The sequence below is a fragment of the Odontomachus brunneus genome, unplaced genomic scaffold (genome assembly GCF_010583005.1).
Source record: "Odontomachus brunneus isolate Ranch 3 - 2012 unplaced genomic scaffold, Obru_v1 Obru_scaffold_218, whole genome shotgun sequence".
NCBI classification, from domain to species: Eukaryota; Metazoa; Arthropoda; class Insecta; order Hymenoptera; family Formicidae; genus Odontomachus; species Odontomachus brunneus.
Window position 1 is genome coordinate 426,443 of NW_022639668.1, and position 20,160 is coordinate 446,602.

Here is a 20,160-nt window from a genome sequence, read left to right on the forward strand (position 1 = left end):
ATGTTCAAAGCAGAAAAAGACTATGATATTTATACTCTCATAATTTTCCACATGTATGGTTTTGTAGGTTAGGAATAGCCAAACAAAATACTATATATGTCAAATCACCACGCGTAATAACGTATGTGTGGCACCATCTGTTAGGAAAATCCGCATTTCATAGGTATACACCTGGTAGAACAAAACAACGTGATCATGTAAGTTTATCTGGAATTTCTAGGTCGATTGGTCTTCCGAGTCAAATATCTGAAGCACGAAAACTATAATCAAAAATCTAATGAATGTTTTGTAACGCTCTTGCGTTACGTGCGGGATAGACTTAGTCGGTGCGGTCCAAGGTTTAGGCTCAGTAAATTTGAAGCAGTGGTATAGATAACAATAAGTGTAAATTATATTCTAAAGTAAATGCTATTTACAATTATATACAGATAGCGCGACGCCGTTGGTGCGTGGCCGCGTTTTTGCTTCGCATCGTGTGTCTGAGTTTACGTCGTGATGACAGCTGCGAGCGTCCAGGCTCGCGCGCGGTTCGCGGTCAATGTCGTTTCGCGGTCTTCTATTATCCGTGTTATGAGTTTATGTACTCAGCGGGATTGTTGATACCGACTTTTAATTGAGCCGGTTTCGGAACGGCTGTTATCGCGGTGTATTTCGCGACTTGTATGCGTTAGACGACGTCGGCGCGGCTTGCTAGCGCGATGGTATGTTTAGCGTCGATTACGCGTTTTTCGAGAGCGCTCCAATGCGTTAGAGATCTCGGCCGCGTGGTCGGTGTTGTCGTGGTGAGAGGAAGCGGGGCTAGCGGATGTCGACGTCGCGAATCCACCTTGGTCGACGGAACGGTATAAGTAGAGGATGTCGACGTCGCGTATCCACCTCAGTCGACGGAACGGTATAGGTAGAGGATGTCGACGTCGCGTATCCACCTCGGTCGACGGAACGGTATAGGTAGAGGATGTCGACGTCGCGTATCCACCTCAGTCGACAGAACGGCCTAAGTAGAGGATGTCGACGTCGCGTATCCACCTCGGAACGGTCTAGACAGAGGATGTCAACGTCACGTATCCAACTCGGTCGACGGGATATCAAGGAAGCGGTGAGGCGAAAGATGTGCTGCGAGGTCTGGTCGGTTGAGCGTCTCCGAAGAGCTCTCCGGCGAGTCTCTCTCGATATCGTTTTTGCGTCCGCTTTTATAGGCGAATTTTAGAAACAGCGAAGCTGTTTGTTGACTTTGCGGATGTTCGGCGCTTTGCCTCGCGGATGTTCAGCGTTTAACAATTTGTTGTTTCTATTGTTTGTAACAATCTTGTGACGATCGTTACAGTTTCCTTATATAATGTTTAGCGCGCGCGTAATTTGCATCAAGTTTGATTAAAATTGGTGCAGGCAATACAGAGATCTCGAAATCTCGCCCGCTAAAAAGCCTTTTTATTTTCGTGCAGATTCTCATTTTTTTTCAGACACACACACGCACACAAGCGAATCAGTTTGTTCATCAAGCGGCATTTGCATCGCCAAGCGATCTAGCCTCAGATCACACGTATACGCACGCACACAAGCGACGCGCGTTTGTTCGTCAGATTGCGTTTGTAATATATATAGGCTACAATAAGCAACATGTTCACGAATTTATGCTAGACTAGAGGAAAAGATTTATGATTGACTATTAGATGTACATATCAGCTGTAATTACAATTTCAAGTATATTTTCTTATAGTTTCACATCAATCTGCGCTTGTGATGTCCGCGATCCGTATTGCAAACATGTAATCTGAATTTAAAATTAATTGGCGAGAAAGAAAAGATTTTCGTAGGTAAAATATTATAAAGATTTCCGTATTGACTGCACCAATCAGAATGGACGCATATTACGTGTGCAATAAATATTAAATCGATCATGTATCTTTTCGTTTAGCGTAAACTCGTAAATAAAATAAAATAATTTGATTAATAAATTTAAAAAGTTCAATGACAATTAAGACTGCATCTCGATATTTACTACGAGTATTGAAGATCTATAGTTTGTGTCATGTACATACACGTATGGAGTTTCAGTACTGGTAGTGAATATTGGAAAGCAGCCTGTGAGTTCACATTATTACTAAGTTTTCTCCACAATGAGTACATACTTTTTCACTATTTTTCCAAGTTGTAAAATTGTATTGTATTAATTTTTGTGAAGTATTAGGTGTACAACTTTGCTTCCGCCGTTTTCCTATAGATGGCTTTAACGGTAAGTGGTGGTCGAAATAAATAGATCATAGACGTCATACAGTAAACTTGGGCATCTGTCAACATAACCCCATAGAAACATTAGTCGATTTGTGTCTGCATCATAAAGTTATTCTCGATTGAAAATGTCAGTTTACGAGCCAAATTCTCGTCATTTGCGGGAGGTTTTAATTTTCTGCTTCAATATAAAGAAATTTGTGGCTGAGGCTCATCGAATGCTTTCAAATACTTATAGTGAAGTCGCTATTAATGAAAGAACGTATCGTGAGTGGCTTCAACGCTTCAAGAACGGTGATTTTGACGTCGATATAGCGGTGATTTTGACGTCGGCATAGCGGTGGAAGAGAGAAAGTTTTCGAAGATGCAGAATTGGAGGCATTACTTGATCAAGACTCGTATCAAAATCAAGAAGAATTGGCACGATCATTGGGAGTGACTCAACAAGCCATTTCAAAACGCCTCAAAACCATGGGAATGATTCAGAAGCAAGGAAATTGGGTGCCGTACGAATTGAAGCCGAGAGATGTTGAACGGTGTTTGTTTGCTTATGAACATCTGCTTGAAAGGCAAAGACGGAAGGGATTTCTGCATCGCATTGTGACTGAGGACGAAAAATGGGTTCATTACGATAACCCCAAGCGCAGGAAATCATGGGGAGTTCCCGGCCATGCTTTCACGTCAACGGCCAAACCGAATATTTACGGCTCCAAGGTCATGCTCTGTATTTGGTGGGACCAGCTCGGCGTAGTGTATTATGAGCTGTTAAAACCGACTGAAACAATCACAGGCGATTGGTATCGAACGCAATTGATACGTTTGAGCCGAGCATTCAAAGACAAACGGCCGCAATACAACGAGAGACACGATAAAGTGATTTTGCAGCATGACAATGTGCGACCCCATGTTGCGAAAGTGATCAAGACATACTTGGAAACGTTGAAATGGGAAATCCTACCATACCCGCCGTATTCTCCAGATGTTGCTCCCTCTGACTATCACTTGTTTCGATCAATGGCACACGGCCTGGCTGACCAACACTTCCGGTCTTATGAAGAAGTAAAAAATTGGATCGATTCGTGGATCGCTTCAAAAAATGACCAGTTTTGTAACTGCGAGATTACATTAACTGATAGAATTAAATAGCCTATCTAGGAAACAGAATCTGCGCGCAATCTGCCGTCAGTCTGTCGTCAGGTTCTGCGCACAATCTGTCGTCAGAACAGATTTTGCGTACAATCTGTTGCCATTTTGTCTACAGACACTGTTGACAGACTCTATGTAAAATCTGCTCGCGCAGGTTTGACTATCTGGGTTACGAATATTGATGGGTATTTATGAGAAAGCGCTCATTATATGAGTAATTATGAAAAATTATGGGACGCAGATGACTATCTGCCGACAAATCTATCAACAGATCCTGTTGCCAATCTGACATTAGTCTGCGCACAGATTGCTTACTGGGATGATTTCCGTTTGTGTTACGAGTGTAAATGCAATTCTGATACACTTTTTGCACTTGGTCCCGAGCAAAAGTGAAAAATGTATCAGTTTGCATTTACAGTCATAACACGAACGGAAAACATTTTAGAAACAAGTCATTTTAGAAACTCTAAAGAATTAATGTGCACTAAGTGTGAAAGTGTAAAAAGTTCAATTAATGCGAATAAACTTATTGGATATTAGCTATTTTCAGACAGCTCACACCTTTAAAGGACGTAAATATTCTGATAACGTTCCTCCGTCCTAAAAGCGTCTTCAGAACGTATTTTGGAAAATTTGTGTTGTTTGGGGTGCACTAGTGGGCAACGGGCATTAGGTGTAAAAGTGTGAATAGTACAAGCAACTCGAACAAACCTACTGAATGTTTTTTATTATCCCCATATGCAGCCGAAACACTAATTATAATTTTTTTATAATATTATTTAGTACAACCACAAAAATAAACTATTTATATTTCTAATATTTCATATAATAAAAGAGAAATTAGAGATACATGCATAAAATATTTATGTAAAATATGTTTATCTAGGTGTTGACATTACAAAACATTACAATTTAAAAAAATATTTAAAGAAACCCAAGCAGCAACGTCACGTCATTTTCACATCGATATCCATAGAGCACAGCAACGTTGCAGCAACATTGCAGCATCATTCCCAGATAGCACAAAATCTCCAGAGAATGTTCTGGGACGTTCTTAGAATGTATGAATGTCCTTAGAATGTCTTTAGAACGTCTTTTGAAGATTTGTGCTGTATGGGTTGTTTTGCAATATCGTGACATTGCAACAACATTGCAAAATGTTGCTGCAATACTACTGCAACGTTGCAGCAACAGTAAAATGTCCGTTTGCGGCAATATAACAACGTAACTGTGCAGCAACATTGCAATGCAATATATATGTAATATTATTAATATGTTTTATTATACAAAGTATAATATTGAAAATAAAACATAATTATAAAAGTATAATTATGTTTTATTATACAAAGTAAAATCCCAGATATCACCTATTATAGGAATATCATACTAAGAAATACTAAAAACTTATTAGTAATTATGTATTACCAGTAATTCAGTAATTTTTTCGTCAGTACTTAATTTCTGGTGAATACTAATGGTAAAATCACTATTAAATATTGATAGTAATTAAATACTGAGAATTATTGTGCAAATGTAAAAAATAAAAAAATCATAATATTTAAAAAAATATATTTATAATTCCTAATTTTCTTATGTCTCATAAACCACTAAGGTATCGAAGATTGTCAATACCCCATATGGCACAGATCTTGCAGCAATATTGCTGCAACGTTGCAGCAATGTTAAAAATTGCAGCAGTGTTGCCGAAATATTGCTGCAAGATCTGTGCTGTATGGGTATGCACTCCAAACTTTCGTGAATCCTCCTTCGATAATTTCGATCCCAAGCGGTTATACCACCGGTCACCCATCTATGTGTCCTGACTCCGTTAAAAGTGTTGCTTAACCTGACGATCAAGTGGCACGCGGCGATTCTCAATGACTCCAACGATATTTTTACGATTTGTGTTTATATTATTTACCCTTATAGTGTTCACAGTATATTATAACATACCTAGCAAACACCAAATAATAATTATATAACTTTTACTTGGTGTTCATTGGATAATTTACTGATAGATAAACAATGCAATAGATAGAAAACATTCGATATGCGATGAATATTGATGTAATGTAGTGAACTAGTGATATAATTACTTTTAGATTTTTAACAGAACGTTATAATGAGTGCGTTCAGCAGATAAAAGCGTTCAGTGAGCATTCGATGTTTATTGGTTTATTCTGTTGATTCCCTATATTTAGACCAATTACGTTTACGAATCACTCAACAGTTGTACAACTAACAGTAAGATTTGAAGAGGCAAATAAGAAGCAAGCACGGATGCTTAGTGTTATTAAATACTAATATCACTTTTATATAATATTAATATGATAGTGGGAAGATAATTATGTCCAGTATGTCAGACGCACGTATCGAAATTTTTCTTCGATTAACGTACGCGGCAAATCTACCTTTCATACTTAGACCGATCCTTGAGTCCCAATTATATATATATATATATATATATATATATATATATATAATAAAATTTAAAATTCCCAAAACCCATTAAACCAATGACTCAAATAGATTCATTATATATGTTGCGAAAAAACTGCCTCCGCCAGGACTCGAACCTCCCCACTTTCCGGGCGGGACGCCTTTCCATTCGGACATCGAGGCTTCGACAGTAATCTCGCAACACAATGTTTATAAATTATTTAAAGTGTAAGTTGAGAGAAAGAAAGAAAGAGTCGATCTCGTAAAAGATGTTATTATTGCCTCTTCAAATCTTACTGTTAGTTATTCTAAAAAGGAGCTTTCTATAATTTCTGTTTATCTTAAGCAGTGGCAGAAGAATGTATGCTATCTCTCTCTCGTATAATAACATCTCTTACGAGATCGACTCTTTCTTTTTTTCTCTTAACTTACATCTTAGAGAATTTATAAACGAGTTGCGAGATTACTGTCGAAGCCTCGGTGGTCGAATGGAAAGGCGTCCCGCCCGGAAAGTGGAGAGGTTCCAGGTTCGAATCCTGGCGAAGGCAGTTTTTTCGCAACATATATAATGAATCTATTTGAGTCATCGGTTTAATGGGGTTTGGGATTTTAATAAAAATATATATATATATAAAAATTTGGACTCAAGGATCGGTTTAAGTATGGAAGGTTGATTCTCCGCATACGATAATCGAAGAAAAAATTTCGATACGTGCGTTTAATATACTGGACAATTTTATCCTCCCATAATCATATTAATATTAAAAAGTAATATTAGTATTTAATAGCACTAAACATCCGTGCTTGCTCCTTATGTGCCGTTTCAAATCTCACTATTAGATTATTATTTATACACGTTGTTATTTATTTGTATTGTTATTTTTTAGAGTGCGAGCGTAGCACAATAAACTATACACTACCCAGGTAGCAAAGTGACGTCAAAAGACATCATTTAGACGTCATTAAGACGTCTATGATGTCTTAATGACATCTTAATGACGTCTTTAGACGTCACCTTGCTATCTGGATAGTCTACCACGCTAGAGGCCCAGATTCGATTCCTAGAAAAAAGGAAAATTTTCGTACGCTCGCATTCCTCTTGGCAAACCTCCAAGAGTATAAAATAAGAAATCTAAGGATAAGAAATTCAAAAAAGGAAGGAATTTGCTAGTATATAGGTTAAAATATGCCTAGAATAAGAAGTAAAAAGGCAAAAGGAAAGGAGTAAGTTTAAGAAATAAATAGGTTAAATGGCGAAAGAAAGAAAAAAAAGGCATATAGAAAAATATAAAAAAAAAGGATAAGGTATAAGTTAAAGAACTTCCTGGCTATGGAAAAGCTGAAGTAAAAAATAAAGATAGTTGATAGTAGTATTGTTATTTTTTATGTACTTGCATCTCAAACATTTGACTCCTAGGAATAAGCCTTATAGAACTTGTCCTACTATTTCTTACTCACGAGCATTACCTTTTTTGCAATTATCCAATTAGTAGGATGATATTCAAAGATATGTTAATAAGAAAATGTTGACCCAGAAAGCACAGAGATGAATAGAAGATCATAGGGAATTCTCACAGATAGTTGGCACAGATATTTGTGTTAATTTGTATATTTTTATATATATACATAAATTTAATTAATTTAATTAAATTTTAAATAATAAAGTGGATTTTTTCTTTTTTAAATTATACTCTTTTACTATTACTCAAAGTTTATAGTCTTTTATGACTTTGTCTATTTAATAACAATTAACAATAAAAAAATGTTTACTTTAAAAATTTAAAGATAATGAAATGGAATGTGCAAGATTTTGTAGTCCTCACCTCATTAGAGAGAGCTAGAGGTTAAATTAACAATAAAGATACGAAAAATATAATTTTTATTAAAATTAAATCTTTTATTAAATCATATTATCAAAAAATTATATTACACTGTGTCAAGTATAACACATATAGACAAAATATAAGACGTTTATATCGATCGAAGAAGTGGTGTAGTGTCTAAGCAACAGACTCATAATCCAAAGATGTCTCATGATTCGAGTCCCAGTGCCAGTGAGAATTTTTAAATGTGATATAACATTGGAATCAAGTAATTAAAATTTTTAAGTAAAATCAGCAAACGCTGTGACATTTATATATACAAATAGTTTTTGTTAAAAAATAGAACCGAATAAGGATATTCCAACACGTCATTTTTACATTTCTTTATGACATCATTTTCACGTTTTATTATTGATGTCGGTGGGCTGTGACTTATTCTTTTTCACGTCATTATTACGTGATTATAAAAGGATAATTGACGTCATAAATGACCAAAACTAACGTGAAAATCACGTCACGTTGCTGCCTGAGTTAATATATCTATATTTCTAAAATATTTTCTAAATATTGTGTGCTGTTTACCTTTACGAAAAAAATACGAAAAAACTCAATTTTGGATGTTAACATTCAAATTTATGTGTTTATTCCCAGTTTTTTGGGTGTTTACATAAAAAATTGAGGGTTTTTCGTATTTTTTTCGTAAGGATAGATAATATAGCAAAAAGTTATATCGCTCATATAGCAAAATTATATGGTTTATTTAGCAATTATGTGTTGCTATAATAATAAATTCAATTTGCTCATATAGTCCAAATAAATTGTTCCTTCAACAAAAATATTTATTTAATACTGCAAACACGTTTTGCTCATATTATAAATTTATATTTTAAATGTAGCAAAAATTAGCAATTACTAATTGGACAAAAACTAATTTGTTCTTACAGCAAAATAATTTGTAGATTCAGCAAATTATATCCAGCAAATAGTGATTAATACTCTTAGCAAATCTTTTTGCTGTCCATATAATAACGAAAAGATTTTGCTAGACAAATAGAAAATTTGCTGGGCCAACAAATTATTTTTCTCTGTGTAATAATTATAAAAATATATAAATTAATAAATAATAATAACCGTTTGTTATCATAAATGGATATCGTATCTACAGTAGGTACATATGCTTATACCGATATTATAAATTACAGAGCTAAGTTATCGACACAGTCGCTAAATAGTGTAAAAGATATACGAAGAAATAATATGACTGATCCACACATAAATCTTGTTGGCACAAATATATTGGCCAACCATACCGTTTTTTCCGTGCAAGATAATCATTTACGTATAAGTCGGCATCAGCAGTATACAGGGTGCGTCAGCTAAATCCGGACAAAATAAACAATGTATTTAACAAAAATTTATTAGTCAAACGTGTAAAATACATAAAAATGACATAAAAACCTTTTTTCGTGTCATTTGTGGAACCGTTATAGACAAAAATTACTCAATGTGACCACCGTCTGCCGCAATTACTACCTCGATCCTGGGCCTGAAGCGATTGCACGCTCTTTGCAACGCCGGCTTGTCATATTGAAGAATGCTGCTTCAATACCCAGTGAGAAATGACTTGATCGACGTCGAAATCGTCAAATAGACGTCGATTCGACGTCTTTTCAACGTCGATCAATAAGTCATTTCTCACTGGATAGCAGCCTAGAGAGATGCCACAGTAGGATATTTCGACTTGTTAGTGACCCTTTCAATCACGCTCCACACATAATAGTCCAACGAATTTAAATCTGGACTATTCGGAGGCCAAAACTCTTTGCTCTAAAACATGTCGACATTATCCGACAATTTTGGACTAAATGACTCGTGTGAGCTGGTGCGTCGTCCTATTGGAAGATGTACGGTCTCCCGGAGGCCATAGTCATGGCTTGACTACTGTTGTCAGAACGCGAATATTTTCTTTGTGGCGGTTTCTCTCTTATTAAAAAAATGCTGCGGCACGATCTCTCCCTTTAATAACTCTTCCTCGACGGGTTTGCGGAATCTTCTTCGGACTTCTTCGAAGCCTTATATTTAGCGGAAACTTCATAAACTGTTGATCTCGGATATTTGAAGAACTCAATTACTTCGGCCGGCGTACGTCCAGCGCGAAGACTTTCAATAATCGTCGCTCTTCGGTTATATTCCATGCTCGATATTGACTCAGCCATTTTGAAGTTATGTTCGTTCAAAACATTGTTTTAGCTTACTCGGACACAAATACCAACTTAGCGCTGAAGTAAAATATGGCGGAAAATTCAAATTGAAATTTGTCCAAATTTAGCTGACGCACCTTGTACAGCCCAAACAGCACAAGGACGTCCGAGACGGGTAGTGAGGACGTTTTGAGAATACCCTATTGTAGTGCAGGGACGTCTTGAGGATGTCTGTGGCACAGCAAATGAGCGCCTCAGCGGGTCCTCAGGAGATCCCAAGAAAGTCCTCCGGACGGCCTTTAGGAGGTTTACAGGACGTAATCAGGACAACACAAGGACGTTTTCGGGATAGTCACAGGATGTCGATACTAAGGTGTTGAGGATGTCCCAAGGATATTTGTATACATTTTTAGGATTTCTGCCGGACATTGTTATATATGTTTCAGGTACAGAAATTCCATCAATTCTGTTCCATTTCCTAGCATAGTTTACAATTTGTAGTCAGATATGTAATATTAGACATTTTTGGAATTAACACTTTGTCAAATAATTTACAATCATTCTATACAAATATTTAAATAATGCATCTAACCAGAAAGAAATTTTAAAATAATGTGCTAGAAAATGAGACAATACATTTTAGAAGAGAGACAAAAATGATCCCTTCATTTTTGCCCCTCTTCTAAAATGTCTCACAGAGTGATGGGAGGTGATGAAAATTTTCTAAAAAGGGTTTAAAAATTAAAAAAAAACAAGCTTTAAAATGCTTTTAGAAAAATTAAAATCGAACTATTTTTCGCAAAATTACAGCAGTTTAAAAATTACAAAAATTTTTAAGATTTTTAAGTGATTCTTTACTTTTTGTGCGAAGTGTATATAACAATACTTCGCAACAATCCTGAAAATATTCTACAAAAATGTTCTCGGGACGCTGTCGATATCTGTACTCAACGTCTATGGCTCTTCCGACGATGTCTTTGTGCTGTCCTGAATTTGTCTTGAGGATGTCCTAAAAGCATTTCGAGAACATCCTTGTTCTCTCCTGAATATGATCAATGTTATAAAAGTGTCCTGTAAATCTGATCCACAGAACGTCCCCAGGATGTCCTGAGTACATATTGGACATCTTTGTGCTCTCTTGAATATTCGTCCTGTGGCTGTCCCGAGAACGTCCTTGTGCTCTCCTGAGTATGTCCTGAGAATATCCCTCCCAAAAGCGTCTTGAATGGGACGTCCTTTGGACGTCGTCAGAACGTCCTATGGATATAACCCCACCTGTTCCCAAGACGTCCTGGGACATATTCAGGATAATTCTGAGGACGTCATGCTATTTGGGAGGGTATCTAACGTTAAGTGTCTCATATCTCACGTGTATACATAGATCAGATCAAATTTAATATAAAATTTCTTTATAATTTTGCAAACAACCACGTAAAATTTTGAGTTATTAATTAAAGAATATAGGCGAATGTAAAATATCACATATAACGCAATATACGGGAAATATATTGTGGTAGCGAAATCTGCTGTCGTATGCTTGTAGATTAGATCAAACTGAATAAAAAAGTCCTATGGCATTTTGCAAATAACCACATAATTTATTACTTATTAATTAAAGGAGATTAGTGAATGATCATACGCAATAATACACCTATGTTCTTTACTTAATAACTGAAAATTTACGTGGTTATTTGCAAAATGGTAGAGGACTTTTTTGTTCACTTTGACTTAATTTACAAGCATACGACAGCAAGTTATTATAATTCACCTGTCATATCGCATGTGATTCGTTAATTTTCTTTAATTAACAACTCAAAATTTTACACAATTATTTGCCAAATGGTAGTGGAATTTTATGTTCAATTCGACCTAATTTACATGTATATGAGATTTATGACATTTATATATAATGTCAGACACACTCTCTCTCTGTATACTGCGAACAGTACAAATAAAACAAGTACAGATAAAAATTGTACTATGATATATTAATATAATGCAAAATTGTATCAATATCGAGAGATGTGTATCGAGAGATGTTAAAAACTTGAATGTTTGCAATATACCTGACTTTCCAATTTAAAACGGGAAGTATAAACGCAATTCTCGCAGCGGGAACAACCGTGTGTTAAATTTTTCTTTTCTCACATTATGCGATTTTTCGCTGCATTTCGTACACTGGCCAGCCAGTATCTTCTATTTGCCAAGTAGAATTTGGTAACACAGTCTCGTATCTCCGTGATCATCGTTGCATATCATTCAGCGAACTGTAGCATGATTTTCCGCAATACGAATGTCCGTGAGTCGAAGCCTGCTACTTAACTAGTTAAAAAGTGCGGTAAACAGCTTCTAACGTACCGTAACGACTCAATAATTTGTACGTCAACGAGCCGCATAAAGTGTCGCACACTTCGCACATTTGTGCCAAAACACGTGTCTAAATATTTTTTTTACATCATCTGTATTAACGATATACTCGATAACTGTATAATCGATAAAAAGTGTCGTGATATTTAGCATACTTTATTTTATTTCATTTCAATTAGTTCGTAAATTCGTATATATTCCTGATAAATTGAAAATGTAACGCGTAATAAAAGAGCATTTTATCAACAAATGAATCAATTATATTGTTTATTTAGTTATTTAACTAGTTATATATATAATTTATCACCTATTATCCTAATGTATCATTGGAAATTTTTGCTTCTAACCGTGCATCTGTATTGTGCTTTTTTTTTAACTTATTCGATCTAAATAATTTTGCGGTTTAACGTTAAATTCTTTTATATTTTACAACAAAATTCGTTAAATTCGTATATAGGATGTCCCAGACTCTCCTCCGCAATTTTTGTGAGAACGTAGAACGGATTGAGATAAACATAAAAGTTATATACCGTTTTACAATAATAGTCGAGATATTCGTAATAACAGTCGAGATATTAATTTAAAAAATTGGTGAATAATCATATGCGATATGGTAAATGAGCCGTAGTAACGATGTATGCTGTTGTTTGCTTTACATTAAGTCAAATTGAACAAAAAAGCTGTTTATCATTTTGCAAATAACCGTATTTTTAGTTATTAGATTTGGTTTCCAGATTTGAGCCGCGTGAATTCTTTTTTGTCTGATTCCAACATTTCACGAACATTTCAGTCCGCTTCATCAGGAAGGAATGACCCGATACGACAAATCTAATATTTATGGACATCTCAAATATCAAATCAAGCACATTTTTAATTATTAATGAAAGAAAATTGTTACATTATTGTGCACGATAATACACAAATCTTCTTTAATTAAGGGGGTATTATAGTGTAAAGGCTCGTTTTCAAGGTGATATTTGAGAATTAATTTAAAGCAAATGGTTAAACCTACAAAGTTAATGTTTTGTACTGATATTTCTTCATCTTTGAAGAAACATCTCAAATTTTGTTAAAGCTGGTGATATTTGAGAATTAATTTAAAGCAAATGGTTAAACCTACAAAGTTAATGTTTTGTACTGATATTTCTTCATCTTTGAAGAAACATCTCAAATTTTGTTAAAGCTTTATATTCAAAATTAAAGAAAATACAAATGAACGAAACAAGTCATGTTGTAAAATTGTCTTCCATCGGGCGAATTGATTGCCGCCGTCCTCGTCATCTGAAATAAACGAATTTGCGTTTATTTTCTTTATGAATGTAGCTATCGCCCAAGTTAGAATAAAATAATTTGAAGAAAAATTAACAAAATGGCGGCACTTAAAAAATAGCAATCCGATTTTTACTCAAAAATTCTAACTGTTTGCGGTCCGGAAAAATAGTAATTTTAAAGATATCAAAAAGATTCTAGTTCGGGCGATAGTCGAATATGTGCACTATATGTATGTAAAAGTGCAAATTGATCAGCCCAGTATTTTCCGAGAAAAATACTCGCCCGATTTGAAAAATGTCGTTTCGAGAAAAACGCGTTTAAAGATTCTCATGCAATTATAAAGTTGATAATGAGTAATTAGAGTAACTTATCTTTAATCGGCTATACCAGGGCCATACAAGAGACCTTCCTCAACTTCATAAAACCCACGTTTGTTAGCCTTCTCTTGTCTCTTGGACAATTCTTGCTTTTTTCGACTCGTGCGACGCCTGCTGTTCCGAACGTGTAACGCGCTTGTTGTCTCTATTATCCGCGAGAAATTTTGCATTTTGACCGATTTGTAGTCCCATTACGTCCATTATTTTTAAAATTGTATGAAATCCTTCATTACAGGCAAACAGGCAAACAGCCAAAAAAGTTACAACTTCCACCGTCTTCTTTCCACAATGCAGATGTTTTGGTGCAATCATGCAAATTAATGAATTTAAATTTTCGTTATTATTCTCAGTAAATAATCCGAGGCATCGCTGTAATAAATCATGGGTAGTTAAATCTTCGTAAATAAGTTGGATGACATTTAACACTTCATCATTCATTTCTCAATCGACGCGCCATATGGAGGCTGTGTCTTTTAAACCTTTATAACTCAGTCAATTTAACGAATTTCATCTTAATATTTAGGAACATATTTAGGAACTTAGGGAAATATTTTCAAGACTTTAAACTATAAAAATATGCAAAAAAAGAAATCGATTTTTTGGACCTTTCACATTAGAATACTCCCTTAATATCCAAAAATCTATGTGGTTATTTATAAAATGGTATATGACTTTCTTGTTTAGTTTGATCTAATGTATAGATATACAACGGCTGACGGCGTTACTACAGCTCATCTACCATATCGCGCGTGATCATCTTCTATATTCATTTCAATCCATTCTACGTTCCCATAAAAATTGCAAAGAAAAGTCTGAGACACTCTGTATATCTATCTCTTGTTTTCTTATTTGTATGCTAGTAGAACTCATTAAATTGAGAGAACGAAAATGTCCTTTATTATTTTCTAAATATCTAAAATAATAATTTAGATATTAATTTACGAAAGTAGCGAATGAAAGTGCAGTTACTGTGGTGGAAAGAGTTATTTAGAGTTCATCCAAGATGCCTGAATTAATTACCAATCTTTTGAAAACAGCAGGCGGTGCGTAACGCTAAACAGTGGAGGCATGCATTATAATAATGTTTAATATTACTCACCGCCCATCATTGCCAAGAAATTATCGATAGATTCAGATATTTTGGATGAGACATCGTCTAAATATCTCGTCTAGCATTGCACGCAATTTATCAATTTTATCAATTTTCTGTTATTAATGGTCCTGGTTATTCGCCGGATTATTAATTTATGACATCAGAAGCGAAAAAATATATGCATAAAATTCTTATTATATACATAAAAATAAAAAGATATGTTTATAAAATAATGTCTGTAATCGATTAAACATATCGATAAAATAGTCTAAATATTTTGCTTTTGTTCTGATAATCAATAAACAACCGTAAAATTAAGGTGACAATATCATGAGAAAAAAATTAAAAAAATTGTACATCAAATTAATTTTATGATCATTTATTGATTGTTGCAATAAAAGGAAATTGCTCAGATTATTTTGTAAATCACGATCGACTGCAAATCTCATTTTATATTTTATGAATATCTTTTTATTTTTATACGGAAAAAATTTTATAATAAAAATTATTACAGGATTTTGTAACCGAGGAATTGATCGACATATTCTGCAATAATTCACCTTTCATTTTATATGTGCTATTTATATTTTAGGAATTGTAAAATATGTTATTAAAGCATTTGCTATTTGTAGCAAATTTGCTATGTTTCTAGTTACATTTACTATGTTCCTTAGTAAGATACACCTTAGTGACAATCTATTCTTGGTTTACTAAAAATACTTTAAAATTAAAAAGAATTTATATATAAAAGGAAACTATGTGTATGTGATATATTTTTATATCACATTATATACACAATATATTTATATATTATGATTTATTTTTATATACAAGATGAGTCATCTAACGTTAGATATAAAATACCTCTATATTGTTTTTCTACCTATATTAAACCAAACTATATAAGAAATAAATTGTGTGATTAGAAAGGATAAATATTGTAGTCAGCTAACTTTTCTAACTATTGTCTTATCGCAAGCATGACCAATCTAAATTTCACTGCCATTTAAGAAAAATATGAAGTTACAAGGAATTTATGAAAAATATAACAATTATCCCCATATTGGAATTAGTTATCTTCTATATCATAGTTTTATAATCTAACATTTAAAATTTAATTCATTTTGTGTACATCTTTTAACTTATATCTTGTAATGAATTATCCAGTGTTTGGTATCATTTTATTACGATTGAGATATGTGTGTGTGTATGTATGTGTGTGTGTGCGCTAGTAAAGAACGATGAGAATCGATCGCCGGCGCTCCCTCACTTTTAACGACAGGCGATTTACCCGTGTAGTACTTTTCGCAGTAATCGCGAACGGAGCGGCAATCGCTAATCGAACATCGTCGTTACGAACTCAGAGGAGGAGACGGATTCGCGAGCGCGGCCCAGTGATCCGGTCGGTGGTGGACGCTGATGAGGGAATGATTGCGTGACCGTCGGCGTTGCGTTACGAAACGAATTATCCGCTGTTAGGTAATCATAGGTAAGAAGAGCAAATAGCGTCAAATTTAAATCAGATTGTATCACCGCGCACGGCATTCCTGGCCGGCCCGGTTCTTCGCGGCCGCGAGTGTAGAAAGCAAGCGTGAAACGCATCACTTAGGAAAGCCGAGCTAAGTACTTCGGTACCACCACGTGAGCCTCAACAGTCCTCGACGAGATGACTTATCACGTTGCTCGCGAGTCGTAACTTATATCTCACGTAATGATTTTTTGATAAACAGCAATCCGCCGGGAATTAAGATAAAAAGCTACCAATTGCCAGGCGTATCCCGGATACGTACAGAAACTTATTCATCTCAAATGATTCTATTTATATTGCTGTTATAATATTAATTCTTCAATGCGATTTTAAACTTTAATTTAAGATTAAATTAGTTGTTTTAAGTGTCTTTACACAGGCGAAAGATTTAAACTTAAATTAAGGTTTAATTATGACGTTGGTAAAAACAGGCATAACTCGATCATTTGTATTAGTTCATGTGCAATAGTGCGTTGCAACAAAATCATGTTAGCGCGTATAATAGCAGTTTCCTTGCGTTGTTATAATCTAAGAATAATCTAATAGCTATTCAAATTAGTTACTAAAATAAAATATCAATGACAGGACACATAATTATAATTATTGATTAACAAGTACTTTATGAACACTGATATAAAATAATTTTTATATTTTTTTAATTATGATAAATAAGCAATAAATATTTTCTTATAATAATCATATCTGGATATTGAATCGCAAAAGTTTAATAATTAGGACAAGTATTTCAGATTCTCCGATTATTAATTTATTCGTATATATGCTCTTTAAAATTGTTATATTTAATTAAAAAATTTGTCTCGTATCTTTTATGTGTATTAAGACACACATATGTTAAAAAATAATGTAAAAGAAGGATTTATACCTTATATATACCTCAATATAAAATTAAACTCGGTATAAATAGACTACATAACTAGATGCTAATATATATTATAAATAAATTGATACATAAAAATTAGCCATAAAATTTCGAGAACATCGAAGAATGAAGCGATAAATAACTATCAACAAACATTTTAATCGGACTCAAGATGGTATAAACGCGAACAAGAGAATGACAAAATTAGAATCTTTATTCTAAGTGTAAACCTTTATTTTAAGTTGAAAATAAAATTTAGAAACTAAGATTTCAATAAGGGCTAAAGAGCTAATAGTGCGGCTGTTGAGCTCTATTTTATATTCCATATTGTATTGTTAAAATTACGTTTCGACCATGGAATGTGATCCTCTTCAGTTTTAAGTTGCCATAATTCGTCAATACATAAGGTCAAAGATTTATGTCATATGCTGTGTTAACTGTTCGGCGGAAACACTTCATTGTTAATAGGCAAAGAAATGATACAAGCTATCCCTCAGCCCAAAGTCCTAATTATTCTGAAACTTATCATGAAACTTAGAAAATTTACAACCTTAAATTATTTCTTATACGTTAAACTACAAATTACAAGGTTGTTACGGGATTAGATAATCATTAGCTAATACTTTAGGTTTCCACGATATAGGAAATGCTTCGTCTGATTTTCAAATTGATGTCGTGTCGTTCATAAATTTGTTTCAGACGTTCCGTGGAACAGTTCACTTTTTCAGGAAAGGAACAACCTAAAACTCATTAGCATTAATATTCTTTACTTTATTTAGATCAGTTAATTTTTCCTAAATTTCTAAAAATAAATTGTTATACTTTAGCTTTTAATTAATTATATAATTAGATCATATTAAAAATATTGGATATCCTTATAAAAATTAAGTAATCTTAAATCTGCATTGTTAGACATCGGTTTATTGGTATATTTATCTTGTGATAGAGAGTTGATTTACTCGATTTTTTTTATGTACTCGAAGACTAGAAGGACCGTGATACACATACATAACGCAATAACGTGCATAACGTAAAACATATTTGCATATGTACTCTTTAGTATTTTGTCTTTACTAACGATATAAGCACGTTTACGGTAGCCGGCCGGTGTCTTAAACACTATTACACAGATCAACAGATTGGGGGATAATGCGCGATTCGGACTGTTTTTCGTCGACGTAAGGTATCATTAAAAACAAATAAACTTCCTCGAGACTTTACTGCGCCAAAGTAGGAGATAACGAATCATCTAGCTGGGTGGCCTCGTTATGACGCTGGCTTCTGTCATCTTTTATTAAATCGCAACGTCACTTGCTATTGGGCATAATGTAATTCGGATATTACGATAGAAAAGTGGAGGTAGGTGTCAAAACTAAAAAAGAAAGAGCATAAAGATAATATAACTTATTAACTTAACGGTAACTTAACGAAACTTTACGATAAAATCGAAGAATGAGTAGAAATAAGGGAATTTCGAGAGGAAAATTGCCTCGAATTAATAATTCGGCGACCGGCTCGCCGATGTTAGGTGAATGCATCTACCATCGAAAACCTTTCTCTCACTCTCTTCCTCTTATGTAGATTTTTGCAATAGTCCAAGTGAACAAGAGGCATGTCCATAATTGGGTCTGCTGCGAGCGAAAGGGTTAACGCGCGGCGTTTGGGCCTTGCGCGGCCTAACTACTTGACGTAACAAGCTACATTGCGGCATTAGCATATCCTTACGACGGTTGCACGTCAGTGCAGACATATTAATATATTACGAGGATGATGACACGCCGGTACGCCGTGTGCGCTTGCGTACAGTAAGAAGCTCTTTCAAGGACACGAGATCGGCGTGCGTATTCATCGAAAAGAAAAAAAGGAAAGGTGAGAGAGCATTATTAGTAACGCTCCAGATGAGCGTGGGCCCTTGCTCACGTGCGTGGCGATGACGACCAAGACGACGCAGTGAACACAACAAAGGAAATCGAAAGGCAGGATTTACGGAGCGACTGGACACGCTGAATCTCGCTGAATAATCAACGTCCAATTGGTCAATTATCAAAACAAGCACACGACGTTGACTCGTCATCAGCATGCACGTGTCTTTTTTCGTCACGATTTTGATTCAAGGACACTTTTTGTAACCCAATATTTTTATAACGGTTTTCTTGCAGAAACGGGACTTAACAGTTCTATTTGCTGATATCCCAACACTTAAAAATATGATAAAAATAAGTATTAATAAATAAATATTAATAATATATAATGTAATAAAATTATAAAAAATAAATTAATATTGTGTATATTATGTGCAGAGTGAGTAATTGCCTAATGTTAGATTCTAAAATATCTCTGTTATTTTTTATAATAGAAGAAGATTCGTACGATATAAATTGCGCAGTTGGAAGGATTGGCTGTTCACAATATTTATTCCTTACATATCTTCCTTTAATACAAAAAAACAACACGCAGAAAGTAGCTGCAGGATCTAACGTTACGTGACTTACATTGTAAGAGAGACAGGAGCCAGATAACATTTTTCAAAATTTCGAAGTTACAACTTCGTAGAAAAATATAATTGTTGTAATTGACTGTACTAAATATAGATGATAGAGACAATCCTTTATATTTTTGCTTCCGCATCTTGAAAATCAAATTTTCTTCAGTAATGATGAAATACGAACTTGCTACAATGTGACCATCTTATCTTGGTCAAGCGGATCAAGTTGACTAGCAATTCAAGGTAAAAAGACCACAATACATATGGAATATGTATCTTGATTAGTAGTTCCAGAATCTCTAAAACTTTGCTAATCCTTA